At 45.3% G+C, this 23,481-nt stretch overlaps 1 protein-coding gene across 2 annotated transcripts in view; it reads left to right on the top strand.

Annotated features, from left to right (window-relative positions):
- The first annotated feature begins 8,726 nt into the window (after positions 1-8,726).
- CSGALNACT1 (chondroitin sulfate N-acetylgalactosaminyltransferase 1) overlaps positions 8,727-23,481 on the top strand; it is a 341,897-nt gene continuing 327,142 nt past the window's right edge. The window contains exon 1 of one of the 2 annotated variants that reach the window (XM_080928538.1): positions 8,727-8,766. The gene's annotated coding sequence lies outside the window, so the exon portion shown is untranslated. Of the gene's footprint in view, positions 8,767-12,832; positions 12,939-23,481 lie in introns of those variants that run through there. The other variant, XM_080928539.1, reaches the window with a different exon arrangement.

Here is a 23,481-nt window from a genome sequence, read left to right on the forward strand (position 1 = left end):
GTTCCCAGCGCTCATGTCAGGTGACTCAAAACCACCTGCATCTCTAGCTCTAGGGAGATCAAATGCTCTTTTCTGACCTTCATGGCCATGCCCCAGTGTGTGTGTGTGTGTGTGTGTGTGTGTGTGTGTGTTTATGCATGTGTGTTTATGCATGTGTGTGTGCATAAAATTTCAAAACAGGAAGAGCCCGTTTTTTCTCATTTTGTCTTATAGATACATTATTTTAAAAGACCGTGAATTCTTTCCATTCCTTTATAAAAATGGAAAGCCCAGGGATATCTGTGGGAAAGGAGGTGGTGACCTGTGTAAATCTTGGCCATGGGATTGCTATCTTTGTAAATTGTGGAAACTACATGACCTCTTTATGCCTCCCTCTTTCCCGCTTTGTCTCTCTCCCTTTCTCGGTCCGTCCCTTGTCCACATGTGTATGTTTCAGATAGGGTCTCATTCTGTCCCAAACCCATGAAGATTCTCCTGCCTCAGCCTCTTGAACATTGAAATCACAAAGCACGCCCAGCATAAGCCTCAGTTCCATCATGGAGTTGTGGCAGGAGTTGTAATGGGTATGTGGCTTTGGGTAGTGGCTCTAACACATTGAAAACCAATGTCCTTTGTATTTAATCTTTACTGCAATTATAATACCAGTGCTTCTGTTGTTGATGATTTGAGCCAATGGCGCAGAAGCACTGGCCTTTCTGGAGTTGGGATCTCCAAAACGATTCAGAAAATTTTGAAGTGAGCAGTGTTGAGGGGATATAGGAGTGAGCAACAGGTATTCAGGGGCAGGGCAGGTCCGGGGTCTCAGGTGCAGATCTTTGTGTTAGTTTTGCCTGTTCAGGTGAGATCAGGGTTCAGTGGAGAACAGAGGTGAAAGGGGGTTAGGAGGAAGAAAAAGACACTAGGGCCCAGGTTGGAGAGTCCAGAACTCAAAGCAGAGATTGTTCCTGGATGGGGAATCCACTTGCTGAAGGGAACGGGAGTCAGGAGAGCTTCCTGAGAAGGAAGGAAGAAGGGCTGGGGTTCAGTGGCAGCAGATGGAGACCCAGTGAAGGTTCAGGCAGGGAGTACACACCCGGATCCTACATGCTACTGTGGTTCTCAACGTGCGACAGAGTGTGTTTACAGTAAACCCAGGACGTGTGTCTTCAGATGAGAAGCTGTGTTGTCAATCTGGCAGGATCTAGGATCACCCAGTGGTCATGCCTCTGAACCTCTTGTGAGGGAGTTTGGAGATTTGGTTAATTGAAATGGGAACACACACCCTACAGGTGAGTGGTACTGTTCACACCCTACAGGTGAGTGGTACTGTTCACACCCTACAGGTGAGTGGTACTATTCACACTCTACAGGTGAGTGATACTGTTCACACCCTGCAGGTGAGTGGTACTATTCACACCCTACAGGTGAGTGGTACTGTTCACACTCTACAGGTGAGTGGTACTATTCACACCCTACAGGTGAGTGGTACTGTTCACACCCTACAGCTACAGGTGAGTGGTACTGTTCACACCCTACAGGTGAGTGGTACTGTTCACACCCTACAGGTGAGTGGTACCGTTCACACCCTACAGGTGAGTGGTACTGTTCACACCCCACAGGTGAGTGGTACCGTTCACACCCTACAGGTGAGTGGTACTGTTCACACCCTACAGCTACAGGTGAGTGGTACCGTTCACACCCCACAGGTGAGTGGTACTGTTCACACCCCACAGGTGAGTGGTACTGTTCACACCCCACAGGTGAGTGGTACTGTTCACACCCTACAGGTGAGTGGTACTGTTCACACCCTACAGGTGAGTGGTACTGTTCACACCCTACAGGTGAGTGGTACTGTTCACACCCCACAGGTGAGTGGTACTGTTCACACCCTACAGGTGAGTGGTACTGTTCTATAATTTATGGCCCTGAACTTACAGCAAAGGAGAGAGTGAAGTGAGCACCAGCGTTTGTCACTATGCTTCTTCGTCACACCGATGCGATGCAGTGTGACCAGATGTCTCAAGCTCTTGCTGCCAAGACCCCCCTACCAGGATGGACTGTAACCTTGAGCTGTGAGCTAAAAAAAAAAAAGTCCTTTCTCAAGTTTCCTTTGTCCGTTATGGTGTCAAAACTGAGGAAGGTGACTAATCTAGCATGTAACAGCAGGGGGGATGAGGAAAGGGACCTACCAATGTAGTAGCATGATTTTTCTTTTTAATTTCCTATGTATATAGATTTTAGTCAAAGGTTGAGTAACACAAAAGGCATATAACAAATTAATATGTTGTGGAAATAGTTATTGTGCTGGAAGCAATCAGAATAAATAAACATTTAGTTTCCTATGGATTGTTCCCTGCTTCTCATGGCCTATTTCTGATTGCTATTGGTTTTCTAGGTCGAGCCCGAAGCATGTGTGGAAATCTATGTGCAACGGCAGGGTTTACCACTCATATTCCAGGAAGTTCTATGATCTCCTCAACAGTAAGTCAGCTTGGATCCATTGTGGAATCTCTGTGTAATGATACCGATCTTTATGAACTGTAAAATCAGAGCAACTTTTTCTATAGTTAACTTGTGCGGCCACACGATGTGTATCTGATAGACCCTTTTAGACAAAACCCACAGGATTTGGGTGCTGGGAGCCAAACTTGGATCCTAGCAAGATGTCTACATGCTCTGAGCCATCTCTCCAGCCCTGCCTAGCCACCCAACCCTCTGAAGTTCCATACCTACCATACCTTGCAGTTTGGTTTTCTCTGGATCCCCTCCCCCCGTCATGGAATATTCTTTTTCATGAGCTGTAACGCGCACAAATTGTTCTCATTTTTCTTCCTTCACAGGACTTGCTTAGCTCGTCTTTTCTCTAATTCTGTGGGTGATATTTTATCCGGACAGACTTTCCCACTACACTCTTCTCTCTCAAACCCCAGCCTTTCCTAAACCAGCTGGTACCAGACCTCTGATGTATCTCCCAGATTCTATAAAGGGTTAGTATATGTTTTCTGTTTGGCTTCAGCCAATCACAATTTATCTTTCTATCTCTTTCTATAGCTGGTGGCACCTTTAACAATTTATCTCTAGAATTAAATGTATATCTGTGTGCCTCAGTGTGTGTGTGTGTGTGTGTGTGTGTGTGTGTGTGTGTGTGCGAGTGTGCGCATGCTTGTGCACGGATGTGAATGCAGATTCCCACTGAGACCAGAGGTTGCATTTTCCTGGAGCTATTGTCCTGCTCCTGTGGCTATTGTGCTGTGGGTGCTGGGGACCGAACTTGGGTCCTCTGCAAGAGAATCTATTGTCAGCTGTTGTGTCCCTCTCTGTCCCCAGGCGGTGGTAGCTTAGGCTTTCCTTCCAAGGCGTCCTGGAGATGGATTCTGGGTAAAAGAGTAAGAGCAGGGCTCTGCCTGTAAAAACGAAAGCTGATTAAGCAACAGAGCCTACTTCTAAATTTTAGCACTCCACGAAAATTCAAATAATAAATTCCCTGCTAGGCAGGGTCCCACATAATCTTAGATTCAGGCTACTTCTAGACTCTTCCTTCTCCCTAAATGTCTCATATGTCTTGATCATTTGGAATACTAATTGTTTTCAGGACTTGGTTGACCTTTCCCCCACTTGGCTTCCTGAGACCTGTGTGTCTGCTTGGAGACGTCTCTGTTTTATCTGCCTTTTTGCCTCGCCGGGCCCCTCCCAAAGCCACTCCTCAGAGCAGTCTATGAAACTGCAGGCAATTCAGGGAAAGGTTTTCTTTTCTCTCCATATAGTCTAGGTTGCCTTGTGAAACATTCTGTAGACCAGGCTGGCCTCTAACTCAAGAATCCTCCTGCCTCTGCCTCTCAGGTGCTGAGATTAGGTGCATGCCTCCACACTCAGCTTCCTCGGAAGTCTTAAAGACTAGGTTCAGACTTTTCCACTAGGTGTCAGGTTCCTCAGTGAAGACTGTGTTCTCCCCACAGTGGCACACAGTAACCGCCTCACTTGCTGTGGGTGACTGAGTAATGATTTGACTAGTGCATTTCCTGCTAAGTGTGTCTCTTGAAGCCAGGGAGGCAGTGTGAGGTCCCCAGGCTGTGTGTGGCTACACAAGGTGAATCACACCCTGTAGGCTGATATCAAGAAAACCAAACCCAGCAGTAGAGGACCTTTGCTCCAGTGGCCAGCATCACCGTTTCAACTTGGCCTTTTCTATTTGGGGACAGTGGCCCACTTGTTGCTTCCCTTAGACGGTTTTTCTTGAGGGATTATTGATTCTGAATGTACTCGCTCTTCCTGTCTCCAGGCTGCTCCTCTGTTTAGTGCCGCCATATTCTCCAGCAGTTCTCCTAGGCTCCCCGGACACACTCCAAGCGTCCTACTTTTTACAGTCAGCAATAGAATCTTACAGTGAAGCCTGTCACTGAAGCATGTTTTACTAATGGAGAGCTTGCTACAGTGTGTCTTTAGTCCAGTGGAAGGGTACAGACTGAGGTCTTGAAAGCGGGACAGGGGCTTTACGATATTGACCTAAATAATAAATGATGATGATAATGACTGGGAAGACGATAGTGACTTCTAATAACCCCGTCCACCTGTTTGAAACAAATTAGGGCTGAGATGAAAGTTGGAGAAATTGTTTTGTGACCTTTATGAGACTTGAGTTATCCAAGAGAAAATATTGACTATTTGATAGTGAGAGCTAGCTCGGGAGGTGGCTCAGCAGGTGAAGGCACCTACCACTAAGCTTGATGACCTGAGTATGATGCCCAGGGCCCACCGAGCGGAATGAGAGAACGGTTCGATCAGCTTGTACTCTGATCTCCACATGTATCCCGAACACATAACAATGCAACAAAGTTGAAAAGGAAACACTTAGCATGTCTGCAAAATAACTTAAGATGTAATATGAAATGTAAAAGGAAAAAAAAAAAGGGAAGAAAATGAGTGTTTCTAGTCATGATTAAAGGCCTTGGGTAGGTGACGTGTTTGACCACTGGGGAGCTAATGCAAATGCCTTAAAGCCTGAGCTTTGGGCAGGCCTGTGCTTGTGTTTGCCTGTCTGGGCTCATGCCCGGGATGCAGACAAATGTGAACTGCTTTCTGGTGTTCCACTCATCTTGTTTTTCTGAGTGACCTGCAACTTTTTCATGTTCTCTAAAGTGAGAGGGCATGCCGTAGACAGGGATAGGAAGAGCCACCCCTGAAACATGGGGTGCGTCAGGCAGCTTTGGTGTGAGGTCTTAGCTACACGGACGGATGGATGGACAGACGTGTTACTCCAGAGAATGGCTCCGATCTGTCATCTGGAGGAAAGAACAACTCTGGAAGGGTACTTCCTTCTTTCAGGTCTCCTGGATTGATCTAGAAAGAAAACCATGAATAGCATACAGCTTAAAATACCATAAAACAACCAATTAATTAATTTTGCGGGGGGGGGCTGTTGGGGATCAAACCCAGAGCCCTGCGCATACTGGGTAAGTATATTCCCTCTCACTTCCAGCCTTGGCTTACTATTTTTTAAAGATAGAATCTTACTGTATAGCCCAGGCTGGCCTGAAAGTCAAGATCTTCTGACTCTGCCTCATCCATGTCCAGCCAAAACAATGGTTTTAATGATTTATGCATTTAAAGATCCAAACATGGAGAAGCCCAAAGAACTTAAAGTATCTCTTATTCAGTCAACAGTTACTAGCTGAGCCTACGCTTTATTTGAGTTATAAAAGCTTCCCTAAGAAACTAAAATCTATTTATTTGGTTCAAACATTACTTACTTTATTCATTTTACATGAAAAAATCATTTAATATTTCCAAGGTTTTGAAAAGTACACTATCTAGAATATAATTAGACCCTATCTCAATGACTTCCACCTACAACACAACTGGCTGGCTAATCTCTAATCTCTGAAGAGCAAACGCCTTGCATCCAATGACCTGCCTCTGACTACACAGCACATTTCTGTGACCCGAGAATCAGAATTTAAAGTGAGGGCCAACACGACTTCAGTGTAGCTCTCAAAAGGAAAAGCAGTTGAGCCTAAGGAATGAGTCTCACAACTGCTGCTGCAGCTCCTGAACAGCCTGGATCACGTTTCTCAAGGATCCCGGTGAAACCGAGACAGGTGATCTAGGATTATATGAACAAGTTCTGTATGTGGAATTTAAACCCTGCACTGTATCTATTTAAGGCAGGTGTGAGGTCCAGGCTTACACGCTGACACTTGGGGTGGTAAGGCAGGATTGTCACAAGTTTGAGGCTACTCTGGGTGAGTAGTGAGGTCCAAGCTGAACTGGTCACACACGCACTCGGGCATACACACATACATACACACACACACACACATACACACACATACATTCACACACACACATACACATATACACACATACACACACATACATGCACACACACACGTATAATGTTCACACCTGCCTTTTATAAACACAAAAACTTTCTACTTTAAGTAATGCTGCTGTTGTGCATTTACTTCTTTCAAAAACTGTTTATGAATTTCCTTACTGTTCCCACATTGGCAGTGTAAGATTAATTATCTTTAGTATGTCCTTGGAAATTCAAATAGAGTAATTTAATTTCTAAATCATGCTTGTTAAAGATACTTTAACTGCACAACATTTCAGGTACAAGCTAAAATCCAAGTAGTAAATTTTTCCTTTTTTATGGTAAATCTTAAAAACTGCTTAGTCTTATTTTTTTTGTTTGTTTTTATTTTTTCATCCAGTGCTGACCTTTACATTCAACACAGTGAATGCAATCGTAGCACTCAGGAGCCTGAGGCAGGAGAATCATAGGTTGAAAGCGGTTCTTGGCTACCATGAGTTTGACGTCATCCTGGGCTCATGAGACGGTGTCTCTAAATAGTAAAACAAAAAACTACATCTCGGCTTAGTGTTTTGCCCAGTCTTTATGGTCCTTGGCCCTAGGGCATGGGAACCCATTTTTCTGCTAGTTTTACTGCTCCGGTTTGTCAGGGGCTGCCCCTCTTGATGATGGAGACAAAATGTTCGTGAGATACAGCTCTGTAAGACCAGTGTCTGAGCAGATAATCAGTTGTGAGTTACTCTTGTTCTTCCAGAAAAGGGTCTCTTTTCCCAAAGATGCTGCTACTTACTTCATTATCTTATCACCTTATCAATACTTATTTTCATATGTTATTGAAGCTATTTAAAATGGAGGGGCCCCAATCCCTGAAAACTGGCCTTCGATAGGCATGCAGAGACACACTGGCATCATATGCATTGGTACCTACAGCAATGCCCCAGAGTCATTAGCCAAATGGAAGACGTTTGAAAGTAGTAACCTGAGGTACCGCCATAAGCCAGGCACCCATAAAGTAACCACATCCGGCCTGTAAACAGTCTCCTTTCCTTTAGAGTAACAGAGATTTTGTAGCTATAGGGACGCTCTCCATCTTCCACATAACCCGGACTCTGAGGCTTGCGGGGCATGTCTGTGGTGGGCTTGGCAACCCATGCTCATGTTTCCTAGTCCAGTTTTCCAAACTAAAGCGTGTGTATAACTTTATTACATGATTCTGGAGACAGCATTGAGTGGAGATGAAAGCTACTTCAGCAGGTGAAAGCAATGAGCAGTAGAAAAGCCTATCACTATATGAAGGAATGATATAGGAATATATAGGGATACATGGGAATGTATAGGAATATATAGGAATGCTTTAGTGGTAGTTTAAACAAAAGCTCTGAAGAATTTGCACGGCTACCCACTAAGCGTGAAGTCAAAAAATCTTAACAATACCCGTAACTAACCCTTACTTCCATGTAGAGACTTCCATCTGCAAATGGAAATTGGCATAGAATTGCCTTTTGAGGGTGCTAGGAGCTCACCTGTGCGTGATCACTTACGTCACATAGGTATGTACATATCTGTGCAGTGTCGGCTCTTCGTTACCTCCCTGTTACGAAACACTTTGATGCAGTCAGAGAAACTATACTGCATGCTTTACTTGGTGAACGCGGTTCTTCTATTTTTCCGCGCATCTCAGCTGAGTTGCTGTAGGGATGTGACCGCCAGAGGTCCTTATAGACATCGCTTAGCCACAGTTGGGGCTGAAGGGTTAAAGGGGTTTCTTGTCTCCTGTAAGTGAAAGCTTCTTATTGAAGGTCCTATTACCACAACTCAGGGCACCCAGAACAGTGACTATCTTATTAGTTCTCTCAAGTCCAGTTTAAGAAGTTTTGGATGCAAGCCACCTTTAGAATTCGGACAGTCCTGGAGGAGCAAATGGCCCGAGGATGAGTGCGGGAATGGGGGCGAACTTGTAGGATAGACGGCCCCTCCCCCTCGGGGCACAGCTCCCAATGGTGCCCTAGTCCCTGTCGCCAACTTCTCTGATGTCGGTGCTCAGTCACACTTGAAGACTTCACGGCGCAGGAGACCCTACTCTCCACTCATGGTCCCTGCAGTGACAGTCTGGTAACCAGGGCACCGGGCTCTGCTCTGACCGGGAGCAGAGACGCACTGCAGACCGGCCCTGGTGGGATTGGATGACTACAGCCATACACGACCCCAGCCCCGAGGCCCACGCTACCCCCACCACTCGGACTCGGGGCTCCTGGGGCTCCCACCCGGAGGCGGGCGCTGTGCTTGGCCGCTGTTCAGCCCGCGCTCCCCGCTTTCCCCCTCCCCCTACTGCTCCGGGTCCCTGGAGGCTCCGCGGCTGTTGGAACTGGAGGTGGAGCCGAGCCCAGGGCCGCCTCGCAGGAGGGAAAGTTCGGCGGCGGGCGGGAGCAGCAGAGCGGAGGGAGCCGGCTCCGCTGTCTGCAGGGTTGCCTGGGGTAAGTCGGGATCCCCTACCCAGAGGGCTGGACGGGCGTGGCCGGCTGCTTACAGGGTGTGTCGCTGCTGCTTGCCGGTCCGCGCCACTGTCCCCGACCTCGACCTCCGGGTGGCTCTCTGTCAGCCTGGAGGACGCTCGCATGGCTGGCTTCCAGCGACCACTACTGCCCTAGGGCTGAGGACTCCGGGATCCTGCCAGCTATAGCCCGTGCTAGAGGGCGCGGCGCCTCTATGTGGACGCGCGAGGGTCCCCGTGCCTCGCCCCACGGTCAGCTCGGCTTCTTCAGCGCTCATTGAGCCCCCAGCTGTTGGTTTACTCCCCAGAAACCCCCGCTTCAAAGTAGCCTTGGCATACGTGCGGGTGCCTCTAGTTTGCTGTTTTTGGGATTATATTTGCGATGACGAAGAGGCTGGCCCATGGGCAGCTCGCTCCCCTGCACGATGGCGACTCTCTGGATCCCAAGGGTCTTCACGTCTGCGTGTGACCCCATGCAACTGTGTGCGCCAGGGGTGGGGAGAAGCTCTCCCAGGGCATGGTCTTGGGGTGCAGTAGGGCATTCCGAGGGCTGGAGGAAAAGGGAAGCGGTTCTAGGCAAAGGCAAAGTTGTTTGTTTCCGCTACACTTCCTGCACCTGTACCCCTGTCGTCAGTGATTCTGAAGTCTCAGAGGAAAGGACGTTAGCACTATTGTACTAGTCCAAACGACTAGCCTCAGTGGACGCTAAAACATGAAATAGTAATGAACGACGGGATGGCTGTAGTTTGCAAAATCCATTTTTTATTCAGATTGTAATGTCTTGGCACAGTTTTGACTTAAATGTCATTAAAGACAACTAGCCACGATTCCATGTTTATGAGGAATTTAAATATCTAGTAAATCCTAGCAATCCTATGGGGTTTCTTGGGTTGTGTTGACACTTTTTATACAAGAGATCCCCAATTATTGAGAACCGTGAGCATTAATAAACCATGGGTTCTGCCGCGTGGAGAGGAGTCTGTGTGTGGAGCTTGGAAGCAGCAGCGTAAGGCAGAGTAACTGGTTCTCCAGTCATTAAAGGTCACCTGAACACACACAAGAGGGGTTACCGTGATAGAGGGACCATGTGTTGAGCTTCCAGAAAATGCCAATTCTTGGAAAATACGAGATGGGCAATTCCCACTGTAGGGACTGGATACAGGTATAATCAGTATAACCTAATGGGTGTGTCCAATGTGCTGCGGCCCAGAGCGCGGTCGGGAGAAGAACGGCTATTCACACAGCCCAAGACAGAACCATGAATGTACTCAAAGCGCTGAGGTTTTTCTGTGCGATTGGTTGCTTTGATTAATTAACTCGGTGGAATTATCAAGCTTGCACTTTAGGTCACACCCACTGCCACTCCGAATTACTCGATATTGCTTTTATTTCTCTCCATCTTCTTGTCTCAGATCTCGCATAGCTAGTTGTAAAACATATTAGCGAGCTTCAAAGACAAAAATATATCCGCCTAAATTCACCCATCGACATTATCGTGAGACTGTGCTTTGCTGCTCCAGAGAACTGGCGTCCACGAGGCTCACCCCACCTTAGGCTGCGTGACCCTGGGCCAGTGGCTCGTTTCCAACACCGGAGGCCTAATGTGCCAAATGGTTGCGGCACTCTTCACTTGATAACGAGGTTTGCCGGAGTGGAATAACATTCTTTTCTACGTGCACAGAGTACAGCAGCTCGGTTTGCCTCTCTCAAATACATTTAGATATGTTTTGACACTTAAAACTTTAACCATAATCTTAAACCTTCTCTTACGGGATCTTTTGCCCATTCATTCCTGCTCCGTCTATGTATCCATCCATGAGGTCATTGAACACCGAAGGCCATCGGATTTCCTCCATAGTATTTCCCGCTTGGCCGTTTGAACCAAGGAGTTGGCACTCTAGAGGATGGTCGTAGGCAATGCTTCATGGGTTTCTTTTGGTTGAGAAGCCATCATCGGGGTGCGGGATGATGAAATGGACTCCCCAGTCTCCCTGTTTCCCAGTTCTGTGCTTCATAAGACGATGCCACAGCCACTGAAGAAACAGTGAGCTGTGACTGTTGTCGCTCCTGCTGCCCCTGTGCCATCCAGCTCCGCAGTGGCCAGCAGTAAGGACTTACTACACCTCTATTGGTTTGAAACTTACGATGTAATGAAGTTGTTTTTCAGCTCACATCCTGCTTTGTGTATTCCTGATGAAAGGACCTTGGAACTGTAAATTATAGCTCTACCATATATTAAGGCTAACAGAGGTACTAAAGAGGCTGAGCTCAGGTAGACTTTATTACCTATTGATTCTGGCCTCATGATAAAGTGGTCTTATAAAACTTGTAATAGCTGAGGTCTCTTAGCAATGGCTCTGCCACTAGGGGCCTCCTGTGCACACTGGATTACCCTGGGCTGTCATTTGTTCCTATCCTTCTGTCTTTTCAGGTAGCAAAGAAATTGAACTCTTTCATCAGAGAAGGAAGTGCACATAAAAAGCATTAACAAAGGCCTGGAAATAAACAAAGGCCCTCTTTGATGGAATCAATGTGGCTTAAAACATAACTTTAGAGACTTAAACATTTGGCCCTTTTTTTTTGTATATCATAATATTCAAATGAAGAATTTTTTTAGACTTAGAAAATAAATATGTGATTCAGATGTAGAATTTTAATGTTTTTCTGTGTGTGTGTGTGTGCGTGTGTGTGCATATGTGTGTGTGCACACACTTGAGTGTCCATCTGTTTTTGGTGGAACTTTTTTTTCACTTAATCTTTCAATGTATTTAAAATAGCTTTTTCTTCTAAATGGATACTTGTAGGACTAAAGTAATATAAATTGCTTTTCAAGGGATTTTATGTGGCCAGTTGAAGCTCCTCCCTTTCCTCCCCCTTCCCTTTTCTCTTCGCTGCCTATTTTTCTTCTTCCAGCTACATTAAAATTTACCTTATAAATGTCTTGTTACATTCTAGAATGCAGCATCAAAGGGCGTCTTCTGTGTGAGACATTTAAGTTACAGCCTCATCTATGTAGCCCAGGCTGGCCTCAACCTTGCAGTGAGCCTAAATGACGTACCACACCCAGCTATGAGTTTTGAAAAGCCCTTGTACAGTCTGGTTACAGTCTGAAGTTAGGCTTGAAAATATTTCTTGATACTTAAAGGTGTTTTTATTTTCTAGAAATAACTTGATTTTTGGTCAAAGACACACTGACCATGTATGAAACAGGTACTGTCACCCCCAATATAGCCATATTATTTGAAAATAAATAAGAGAACATTTTCAGGTTTCCAGGAAGCTTTAATTTATTTTGAGAAACTAAGCACTTTTACTCTGCCCTGAAACATTGGCTAAGGTAAGAGAATTCAGCACACCAAGACCCCAAATCTTAGAGGGGCTTCTCTTTTTATTTAACAGACCTTTCTGAATTCAGAAACACTGCAGACATCCAGTTCAGCGTCCCCTGCGTTGTCATTTGAAAACAAAGTAATATGATTGTTGTTGTTTTTCTACGAAGGTCTAGGCGAGTCTGTGGTTAAGGAACAAAATAAGAAGACTAACTTTAATTGTGAAGGCCACAGGGGATTTTTTATTACTATTCCCCCTTGGTTAAGCAGAATTCTGTGGATTGCTTTTACGGCTCTGGCATATCAAAAGGTTGTACAGATACTGTTTGTACAAAGAAATGCTTTTCTAGAACCAGAAGAGTTTAACCTCCAGCTAGGGCGGGGCTTGGCACCTCTCAGCCTATCCTTCCTCTTCCCGAGACCGGAACTGAGCCTCAGCCAGAGTGATAGACAGGCATACAGCTTGCTGCAGAACACAGTGATTTAGTTTGGGCAGGAGCCCCAAGCTGACAAAGATTATGGATGCTTGCCCAAGGTGCAGGAAATGAATGGCTCCTTATACCTGTGAGTCATTTTTAGAGACCTCCATTTGGGAGGTGCCACCTGTAAGGAAATGACAACTGTGAGCTGTTTTTTTTTTTTTTTTTTTTTTTTTTTTTCTTTTGAACCTATCACTTAAGCACAGGCTGCACACGTGATTTCTGTTGTTTTTAGGCAATGTGAAAACCAAACATTTGGTTATCCTGGGGTCACAGCTGTTCCCTGTTTTATTTCCACACACCAAGAACGTTCGGGTTGATGAAGAGGGAAGCAGAACCCACAGTGGGTAGGTGTGAGCTGTCTGTTTATTCTGATTGATTTTACATTCCCACAGCATGGCTGAGATAAGCAATCTTCCCTGATAGTCTTGTGAACACCATCTATTTTGTTTCAGGGTACCCTCAAAAGTGACCTTTCGTTGTCTTTCCTTCTCATTTACTTAGAATGTTCTTCAGAGAGACTCTTCCTAGTGCAGCTGAGGCTGACCTTGCATTTGTACACTGTTCTTGCCTGAGCCTCCAGCAGGCTGGGGTTATGAACAGTTGCTGTTAACTTGGTGCTCCTAGCCCATGAGTTGTCCTTGGGTATTCTGTTCATGTGTGATTGACCATCCTGGGCCAGGTTGTTAAACCTCGCAAACACAGAGCACATTAGAGTTCAGAGCCAGTTACCTCCTTGCTGGGTGTTCTGTGGGGGCACACTCTACAGCCATGTATAAGGTGCTATCTACAGAAGTGCTGAGAAAAATGCCTACCACATAGTAAATTGTATAATACATATGTATATACATACCTATGTATACATCTCTGCTGGTGTTTGTTATAATGACTGCCCGGGTTGCTTTCAGTATAGATCAGGAACACTATAGCCGTAGAAATACTCGACGGCAAGAATTCAGCAAATTTAGTACCTTTGGTATTACTTGCAAAGTCGGATACTTCATTGACGGCCTCTCGTTACATTCATTGCGATGTGGTTCTTTCCACTGTAAAATCGGTTAATGCTGTGTTAAGTATGGGACACGAGGTGCTCATGCGATCTGCACAGCCACTTTGGGCTCTGTGCGCTATTATCGGTACTCTACAGGTGAGAGCACGAAGGTTTTGGAGATTATACTTGTGTAAGGTTGGATGCTAGAGCCGGGACTTAATCTATGTCTGCCTGGTCCCACCTAGAACATCTGCTATTCCCAGTAGCCCCTCCCATGTACATGAGAGTGTGTGTGCAGATGCCTGTGGATACCCATGTAAGTGTAGCAGAGGTCAAGGCAGGGTGTTGTCTCTTAGGAGTTATCCTGGATAGTGAGAGGAAGTGGTTGGATAGGAATTCCATAGCCTCTGTTTCCCACCAACATGGATTCCCCAGGCTTCCATGGAGGGCAAGCTTCTTATTGACTGAGCGACTCCCCAGCCACCACCATAGATTTGTGTTTGTTGTTGTTGTGTGCTGTTTTTTTTTTTGGCATAAACTCCTCGAATTGACAATTGGGTAAATGTCTTGGAGTTCTGAGGGTTGGTGAAACACTAGGGCATTGATTTCCATCACATTATTGTATTGGTGTCTATTTCTGGTCAGGGTAGAGAGAGATAACGGATGGGGCTTTGTCAGACTGGCTGTTTCTATGTTTGTTCATCTAGAACTTTTTATAGTAGCCCAAATTTTATCTTAAATAACTCCTCCACATAACAATGTCTTTCTTTTCTTCCCCTCTTTTTGCCTCTCTTTCTTTCTTTTTTCTCCCAGGAAAGGGTTTCTCTGTGCATCTCTGTGTGTCCTGAAGCTTGTTCCATAGACCACGCCCTCTTCAGACTCAGAGGTCTGCTTGCCTCAGTTTCCCCCGTGTTGGTGTGCACCACCACTGCCTGGCTGATGTTGCCTTATCAAGGCTCTTTGCAGGCAAGCTGTAGGAAGAATATATGGATAAAACCAAGCATGTGGGGTTCAGAATGTAAAAGGAAGGCTGGGGCCAGTCATTCCTGCATCCACTGAGCAAAGTGCTTCCGCTTACATTACAGGAAGGGTTTCTACTAGACAATTCAAAAGCTACGGAGAAGGGGACAGTGTAGGGAGAGGGTGTGTGCTATACCTCAGGGCTGTGCTGCGCTGGGTGTGTTAGCACAGATCTCTTCTTAGACCCCCATTCTTAGTTTCCGTGTATGGATGCTGCATGCACCATGGGGACAATGCATTTCTGACTTCTTGCCAGAATCAGTCGAGATCTCAGATAAAATGCCACTGGAAGGAGCTGTTACTAATGACAGTGCCTTCCTACTGCTCTTCCTTAGCTATCTTCTCTCATGGTCTCCTATCCCTCCCTTCTTCCATTTTGTACTGCTGGTCAGAGAAGCATAGAAATAATGATACTTGGAAGTCCACGTTAGAGTGTGATCAACCCTTGAAAAGAGTGTTCTTTTATGGATCTCCCTCATGGAGCCGAGGCAGAGTGGGCAATGATATTAGGTAATCCATGAACTGGCACCAGCTAGCCTAGGTTTTCTACCCTGCTTGGTCATTTCCAAAACTGACCAGAAGAGGAGCACATGGCAGCTGGGTGCCTACTGTAGATGCTCATGTAGAATAAGGCTGAGGCTGGAGGGTAAGGAGAGGGCATTTAGGGAAACTGGAACAAGTTAGAAGTGAAGTTTGAGGTAGGCCAAAGCAAAAAGTATTCAAGGTTTTGGGGTATGCAAGGCCAACTCTTAGCAGATGGTACTTGAGGGGGCTGGGGCTGGTTTGGTGGTTCTGAATTACAGAGCTTACAGACAGGCTCTGCCCAGGAACTCACAAGAGAACGGAAGCCCTTCTGCATCCCTAGGCTTGTGTATTGCCTAACAGGCATGTCTGTCTCCCTAGACTCTGACTACAGGCTTTTCTGAAGGCGGTGCATCCTTGTAATAAGTAAAAATTATTAGCTCTCTGCCAATTCCCACTTGAGATTTCAAGGGTTAGTTGATATCACAGAAGAAATGAGCCTCTTCCTCCCCCTTCCATTTGGGGATTTTTTAAGTGGGTACAGCAGAACTTTATTGATGGTATTCAAGAGAGTATAGAGGGCTCCCTGGACTCTTCCTGTTATTATAGGGGTGTGGGATGGAGGGACATACTCAGTGTTGGGGGCTGAGTTGGGACCAGGACTCCTCCGTAACTGAGGGCCTCTCTCTTGCTCTCACATTTGGGATTTTGTTAGAGACATCCACGTCTGTTTCCCTGTGTGGCAGGCAGCCAGAACCACTGGGGCCTCAGGGTGTGTCTTGTTGGCACAGCCTGTATAGTGGGCTGTGTTCTAGGCCAGGGTGGGTTTTACCAAGATGTGCCTGGTGGTTTTATGATAATGAGCAGCTTTGTTTGTTGTGCAGAGTAGATGCTGTGTGTGCTGGGCCAGGAATGTGGGTTTTACAGAATCATTACAGTGTAGGACCAGCACATTTAGCTATGGAGCAGGAGGTCTTGGGACATTATTTATTGTGTGATGGCACACAGGCATAAGCCTACCCTTCTGGGAGTAAGTAAATAGGACCTGCCCAGGTGCAATCGAAGCTTGAGTCAGGGTTTTGAAAAAAAAAGAAGTGGGAAAAAGCAGGATAGGGTTAGAGAACCATTTGTTTAGAGCAATTTACAGTAATTTTCAAAATCCCATTTGATGGGATTCATAGAGTGTATTAACAGAAAAGCAACAAGCCAGCTTTAAAAATACAACAGAGGGAGCTTTGAAAAAAAATGAGGAAAAAAATCCTTAAAGTGAAATTCATGTTAATCAGTGGGCTTGGGGGAGATTGTTATGATGACGATACAGAGTCACTGGGGTCATCAGAAAATGGGAACCAATGCCTGGGACGAGAAAGATGAGGAACAAAGACCATGGCTTTGGAGCTGGTGTGAACTGGCCAAAGTTCATGTCTATACAGCTCCTTTTGTGATGTTAGGCAAGTCAATCCTCTGGATTCTAGTTCCTCAACTAGAAATGAATCAGTTTATCATGGTTTTAATAATCACAGTTTGCTCATTAATTGAGATGTTTGTGGCCTGTGTTCTGCATGGTAGGTGCTTAATACATGGAAAAGAAAAGAACTATTCTCTGCTTTTCCTCTTGGAGGACATTTGGGAGACTGGAAGGACACTTGATGTGTTTGCCCTGGATCTCGAGTCTAACATCTACTCCTGCATAGTTTTCATATTGTCTTTAATTTTTAGATTGTTATAACCCAATAAGCCTTTGGATCCCCACTGAGCACGTGCCACTGTGGTAAATGGTGAGATGCATCTTAGAAGACCACACTAGGTACCCACGTTATGTAGTCATGACGAGATACTCTATAAACCGACCCAAGGAAGGAAAAGTATATCTTTTGAGAGAAGTCCATGGTTGTGAGGAAGACACAGTGGTAAGTGGGCACACGTGTGTGGTGGCTGATCTTTCACCCACAGTCAGATATGTCAAGTAGCCATGGGTGCCGAGTCTCGGCTTATTTCTCCATTTTATTCACTTTGGGACCACAATGCGGGGCGGGGAATGTTACCAGCAACATTCAGGGGACTTTCCTACTGATTTAAACCTCTTGAGAACATTCTCACAGGTATACTTAGAGGAATGTTTTTTTGGAAATTGGTTCTAAGTCCTGTCAAGTTGACAGTCAAGATTGGCTAGCCCAGTACCCATTATACAGCTTAAGTTTTTGACCTAGAGCAGTGCGACCAGGGATTTCTGTTAAGCAATGGATTTCTATAACTCCCACAAGTCTTTTGACTTCCACGAACATAAGTAACTCAGACTACTTTTTCTGCCTTTTGGTAACCTGTGTACATAGGTTAGAAGTCAATTACCTCGTGAACCAAATGGAGAATGTTTGTGGTTATAGAAAACCAGGACCGCCTCTTTCCTATCCTTACTCATACTTTCAAAATGGTGAATCCTACTGGTGGCCCAGAGCTTCTTGTGTTTGCATGTTTAGCTAGGGAGGTGTGGTAGGGAGGTAGGCATCGATGGTTTGGATATCTGATTGCTGGAAAGCACGGGAAGCTGTGTGTTTGATGTGCTGCTGGATTCTCTTGGGCTGCAAAGGGTGCGGAGCGGTGTGGTCCTCTAAGGACTGCCTGCTCTTTTGGGGGCAGTGTGAAAGGCCAGGGACTGTAGCTGTTCTTCAGCACCAACCAATGAGAGTCAGGCAATGAGCAGTAGACTAAATGTAAGCAAAGTTGGCTTTGTTAGTTAAATAAATTCATGTGGGGGTGTGAAAGGTGGCTCAGAGGTTAAACCCACATGATGGCTCATAACCATCTGTATCTCCAGTGGACCTGGTACCCTCTTCTGACCTTCTAGAGCATGGTACACAGACACACAGGTAGGCACAGCACCCGTACACATAAAATAAAAAAAAATTTTGTGGTTTGTTTCTGTCGTGCTATTATGAATGGGCATGTAAGATCGTCAAGCATGGTGGCCGGCTAGAGGTAATTCTAGGCACCTCTACAATAACGCACTGACAGGCCCGTCTGCTCCCAAGTGTCAGAATCTAGTTACAGATTCCTCATGTGTGATTGGTGCTGCCACAGATGAACAAACGAGAGATTTTGGCCTTAGGGGCTCAGAGGAGGAAAGCCCTACAAAGGAAGGGCTTAGTGCCTCATAGAAGGCCTCCTCTTGGATGCTAAACACTCAGTGTCCACATCAAAAGCACAGGGATCTCTTTTCATATCTTGCCTAATTCATGACATCAGAAGTGGAAACAAGGGATTGGGGTTCAGTAAAGTTCTTGTTTGGCAACCATGAGAACCTGTGTTTGGATCCCAGAATTCATAGAAAGCCTAAGTGTAGGTATTTGTAACTCTACACAGGGTGACGAACAGAAGAGACAGGCAGATCTTTGCAGTTCAGTCAATTTAGACATACTGGTAAGCTCCAGAGTTAAAAGTTGGTGGCCTCCAGTTTCGATGAGAGAGCCAGTCTCAAAAAAGAAAAAAAAGGAGAAATAGAGGAAGAAAACTAGTATCAACCCTTGGCCTCCACTTACACCTATACTCACATCCATCCATACATGGGAGTGTTTGCAAGATTACATTCGTGTGTGTGTGTGTGTGTGTGTGTGTGTGTGTGTGTGAATATGTGTGTGTGTGTGTGTGTATGAGAGAGAGAGAGTATATGTGGGAATGTGTGTGTATGTGTGTGTGTGAGAGTGTGTGTGTGCATGTGTGTGTGCATGTGTGTGTGTATGTGTGTGTGATTATGTGTGTGATTATGTGTGTGAGTGTGCGTGTGTGAAATTGTGTGTGTACATGTGTGAGTGTGTGTGTATTCGAGTATGTGTGTGTGAGTGTGTATGTGTGTGTGTGTGTGTGTGTGATATTGGTTCCATGTGTATCGTTTCAGCTTGTTAGTTAAAATGTGAAATGCTTTATCTCTGCACTGCAAATCCATGATCTTTCTGAAAATAAAGAGATTTTATTTCTAAGAATAGTTCTGAGGAGTTGTTTGGAGGCAAAACTGGGATGCACATATGGAAACACATGGCATGCATGTCACTGGGGCTTGGAGTTGAATAATGTGATTTTCAATTAAGCACAAGTCTCCTTCTCCTCCTGGAATACAGCGTGTGCAGAAGGATCAGAGTTTTTTACTATAAAGTAAATACTATCGAAACACTTTCCTTATAGAATTCATTTACCATTGTGGAAATTGTTTCTGATGGTTGGGTCTGGTCATTGTGCAGGAAGAACCAACACACACACACACACACACACACACACACACACACACACACACAAAAGAACCATGTGCTTTTGATCCCAAGCCTATTGTATTTCCTATGCTTACCCAGTGGAAACGTGATGTTATGACCTGGGGATGTAGCTAGGTTAGTACAGTACTTGCCTGGTGTACATGAAGCCCTGTGTTCCGTCCCTGTATAAAACTAGGGATGCTGGTGCGTGTTAGTCATTCCAGCACTTGGGAAGTACAGGCAAGGGGACCAAGAGTCCAGTCATCTTCAGCTACAGTAAATTCAAGGTTGACACAGGCTGGATGAGATCTTCTAAAAAAACAAAACCAAACTATTACCAGGACGTGGACACTTTAGCTGCTCTATGTCATTATTGGGTCAGTCTGTAGATTCTGGAGTGTAGAGAGCACAGTTCAGACTCCCGCCCCCAGCCCTTGCCCCTAATGGTTTCCGTATATTCCAATGCCTATAAGGTCAGCACAGGATGCATGCACGCGAGGCTTTCAATTAATATGTATAGGTGAACAAATACAGGAATTGTGTCACCAACAGGGTTAGTCAGAAACAGAGTTGATAAATGAGCCAAGGACTCTCTGGAATCCCAGTTTGTGAGAGGACGGCTGAGTTGTGTAGACCGGGCAGAAAAGCCTATGCTTACGTTTTTACTGTTACACACAGCTAGGAACTGTGCCCATTTCACTATATCTGTTTACTGCACGCTTTCGTAAGAATTACCCATAAGCACATTATGTATTCATCATCACGTGGCAGGCTGCATCTAACACGGTCAGGAAGGCTTCCAAGACTTTAAGTGCTCTTGAAGGTAATAAAAAGAAGGGCTAATTACCTAACTGAAGTGATTATTAGAGAGATGTTGGACATCTTGACTCTCTGGGATCATGACACCAGCAGAAGTGGTTTTGAAAAGGACAGCCTTGAGAAACATCAAGGACACCAACCAAGTTTTTATTAGTACTATTATTTTTACCTTTTAAAAATTAAATCTATGGTGTTGGTGTATCTGTAGTTGACCAGCACATGAGGACTGAACTAAATAATGCATCAAGAGCCTGTGGGTGAAGAGGCAATTTTAGAGTTCTGTGGCTGGTGTTCGCAGTTGGAGCCTGTGAGATTTTACATTTAATGATTACACCTTCCCATGGCCATCTGTCTTTCTCTTTAATAAGCAATACTCCTTATCAGGCCTGATTTGTGTACATTGATCGCACCATTATACTTGTTAAATATTAAAGCATCTTCCCCCCTGTGTGAAGTCTAATTAGGCAAAGTGTTCAGTGCAAGGCTGGAATTATCATTCAGAATAAATAGCTCGGGCATTACCTGTGACACATACCTCAGTCTGCTGGATTGTGGACCTTTTCTTCACCCTCTAATGAGAACACCAGTGTACTGACCCCCCCCCCCCCACAATCAGTCCTCAACATTGAGCCTAGGGGCTCACACATGCTATGTGAGCACTATGACACTGAACTATATCCCCAGTCACTTTAAAAATATTTGCTTACTTTTCTATTTGCGTATTTGTTATGTGCATGTTGGGTGTATGCACATGTACATGAGTATTTGCATGTCCAAGTTATGGGTGTATATATGCTTGTGGAGATCCAAGGTTGCTCTCAAGTGTCTTTCTCAATTGCTCTTCACTTTATAATTTATATTATAGTCTCTTACTGAACCTGGAACTCACCATTTTTGGCTAGTTTGGCTAGCTAGCTTACTCTACAAATTTCCTGTTTCTGCCTGCCTTTAGCCAAGACTACAGGAAGCTGCCCTATCTGGATACCGGATTTTATGTGGCTTCTCAGGGTCCTAACTTCAGTCCTCTTGCTTTCTTGGAAAGCAATTCATCTACTGGGGCAGCTCAAAGTCACTTAATTAGGCAATTAATTAAAACTGATATTAATTAATTGACCAACAAGGTCTTGTGTAGTCTAGGCTGGCCTTAAAATTGCTGTGACATTGAACTCCTGATCTTGCTTTTCCTCTTGAGTGCTGGGATTGTAGACTTGTGCCAACACACCTGGATCTTATTTCTTATTTTAAACTCAGAAAAAAATCTGTATTCTTCTGTGGACCTATGCATATATACAGGTGCATGCACACACACGGAATATGAGGCTGATGGGTCTGAAATACTCCAGGCCCAGTTTATGGCTTGTTACTCTCTGAGAGAAAAGCTTTTAAGCCACAAGTTTCCTGTAATGTCTGGTTATCAGGCTAATAAGTTTTTCCTCTCAGTGGCCCTCGCAGTGCATGCTGGGGTTTCCGAAAGTGCCTGTATCCTGTTGTAATTACAAACAGCAGCAGCATGTGTTCCACTTATGAATATTGGAATCAGTGTGCATATCTCCCTAAAGTGAAAAGTTATTTCTAGTTGATTTCTGAGTGCGGTCAGATAAAAATGAGATTTGGCTCTAAATTAAAATATGGACAGGAAGCTCAAAGAATGCACCACATCTTCCAAATTTCCTGCTTCATTAGTGAGACGTGGAAGCTCAGAGGAAGCATGGTACACTGAGGTCTTCATGAATGCTAAAGGTAGGAACAGACCTAGAGCCCTATACACCTGCATTTTCAACAGGGAGATTCTTGGCGGAGCATGATGGGAGAATCTCCCCCCCCCCCCCCCCAGCTACTTACACATGTTCTATTACTGACCTGGGGAGCTTGGGAAGATTTTTGAGGCCACGTTGTTGCCCATGAGCAGCTGAAGACTGGGACCATATCATCTGAATTTATCTGTGCCTATAGAAAAATTTTATCTCAGATTTGCTAATTGGCAGATTGCTGGGAACCGGAACTCAATGGTTCAGATTCGCAGTGTGTGTACCCTTGGAGAGTCTGTGTTCAGTGGCAGTTAAGTAAGCAGCAACAGCTGTCTCCCAGGCAGTGCTGTCTGCAGCTGGGCAGAGGCAGGGTTCAGCTGGAGAACTGGGCTTCCATGTCAAAGGTCTCAGTATGTTGCTTGCTTTTTGGAGCCTGCAAGCAGACTCGCTACTTCTGCATATCTAACCCGAGACTGAAGAAGACCCAGAAAATTCATGGGCCAACCGACCTGAACAAACACCTGTCGGTTTACACAGTTTGATGAATTATCACGTGAGCTCTGTGGTGTAATGTATCTGGGTTAGACCAACTGCCTTCACTATGAAACTATTTCGTTGCCAGAGTGTTCTGCTACCTCTTGTCACATTCCTTCTTCTGCAAAGCAGGGAAATTAGCAAGTATTTCTGTTTAGTTTGCTGTGCACAAGAAGCTATCTCAATGTTATAGGGGGTGAATTTCTCAGTGCTCTTAACTGCTGGATTTTCTTCAGTGCTTGACCACAGATGCACACCTTAGAGGAATTCGTTGTTTTTGAGATAGGCTGCGGAGATGGGAAGTTTGGCTAACACCTTAATAGACTAGTGAGAAGTTACTAAAATAAGTTGCAGGAGAGACAAAAAAATGGACACTCTTCAAAAGAAACAGTGAGCCCCAGCTTCACATTCCGTGAAAATCCTCCATATACTGAGGGTGTAAAAGGCATCAGTGTGGATTTGTAACAGGATTTGTGTAGAGCAGCCTGGGCTCCAAGGCTCTGCCATTCTATCTTCTTGCAGAAGAGGATCTCCAGAATGCTGAAGGGAGGCTTTATGAACTCTGTGTCCCCCAGGCCAGGGGCCAGAGGTGTTCTGGCAGTAAAATGAAGGAACAACTGGGAAAGTGCATTGCGTGGCTTGTGCATGTGATATCTCTCTCATTATGTCTCTGTCTCTCTCTCCTTCCCTCCCTTCCTGTTTGGCTGGGTCTCTGTGTCTGTCTGCCTGTCTGTCTTACTCTCTCTGTCTCTGACTCTCTCCCTCTCCTTCTCTCCCTCTCCTCTCCCTCTGCTTCCTGTGAAGCAGAGACCAGGCCTTGTGTGGTGACAGAGCAAGCCTGCAGCTGTCACCTCTGCTCCAGGGCTCAATTTACAGAGGACAGAGGAGCAAAATTCAGGAAAAGGGAGGGTGACTGGTGTGAAGAAATACCTGAGTGTATTACCGTATCCCAGGGATGTGGGTCAGAGGGACCAGTGAGGGCTCCACCAGAAACCTACAAAAGCACACGAGAGAG

The sequence above is a fragment of the Micromys minutus genome (assembly GCF_963924665.1).
Source record: "Micromys minutus genome assembly, chromosome: 14".
NCBI lineage: Eukaryota > Metazoa > Chordata > Mammalia > Rodentia > Muridae > Micromys > Micromys minutus.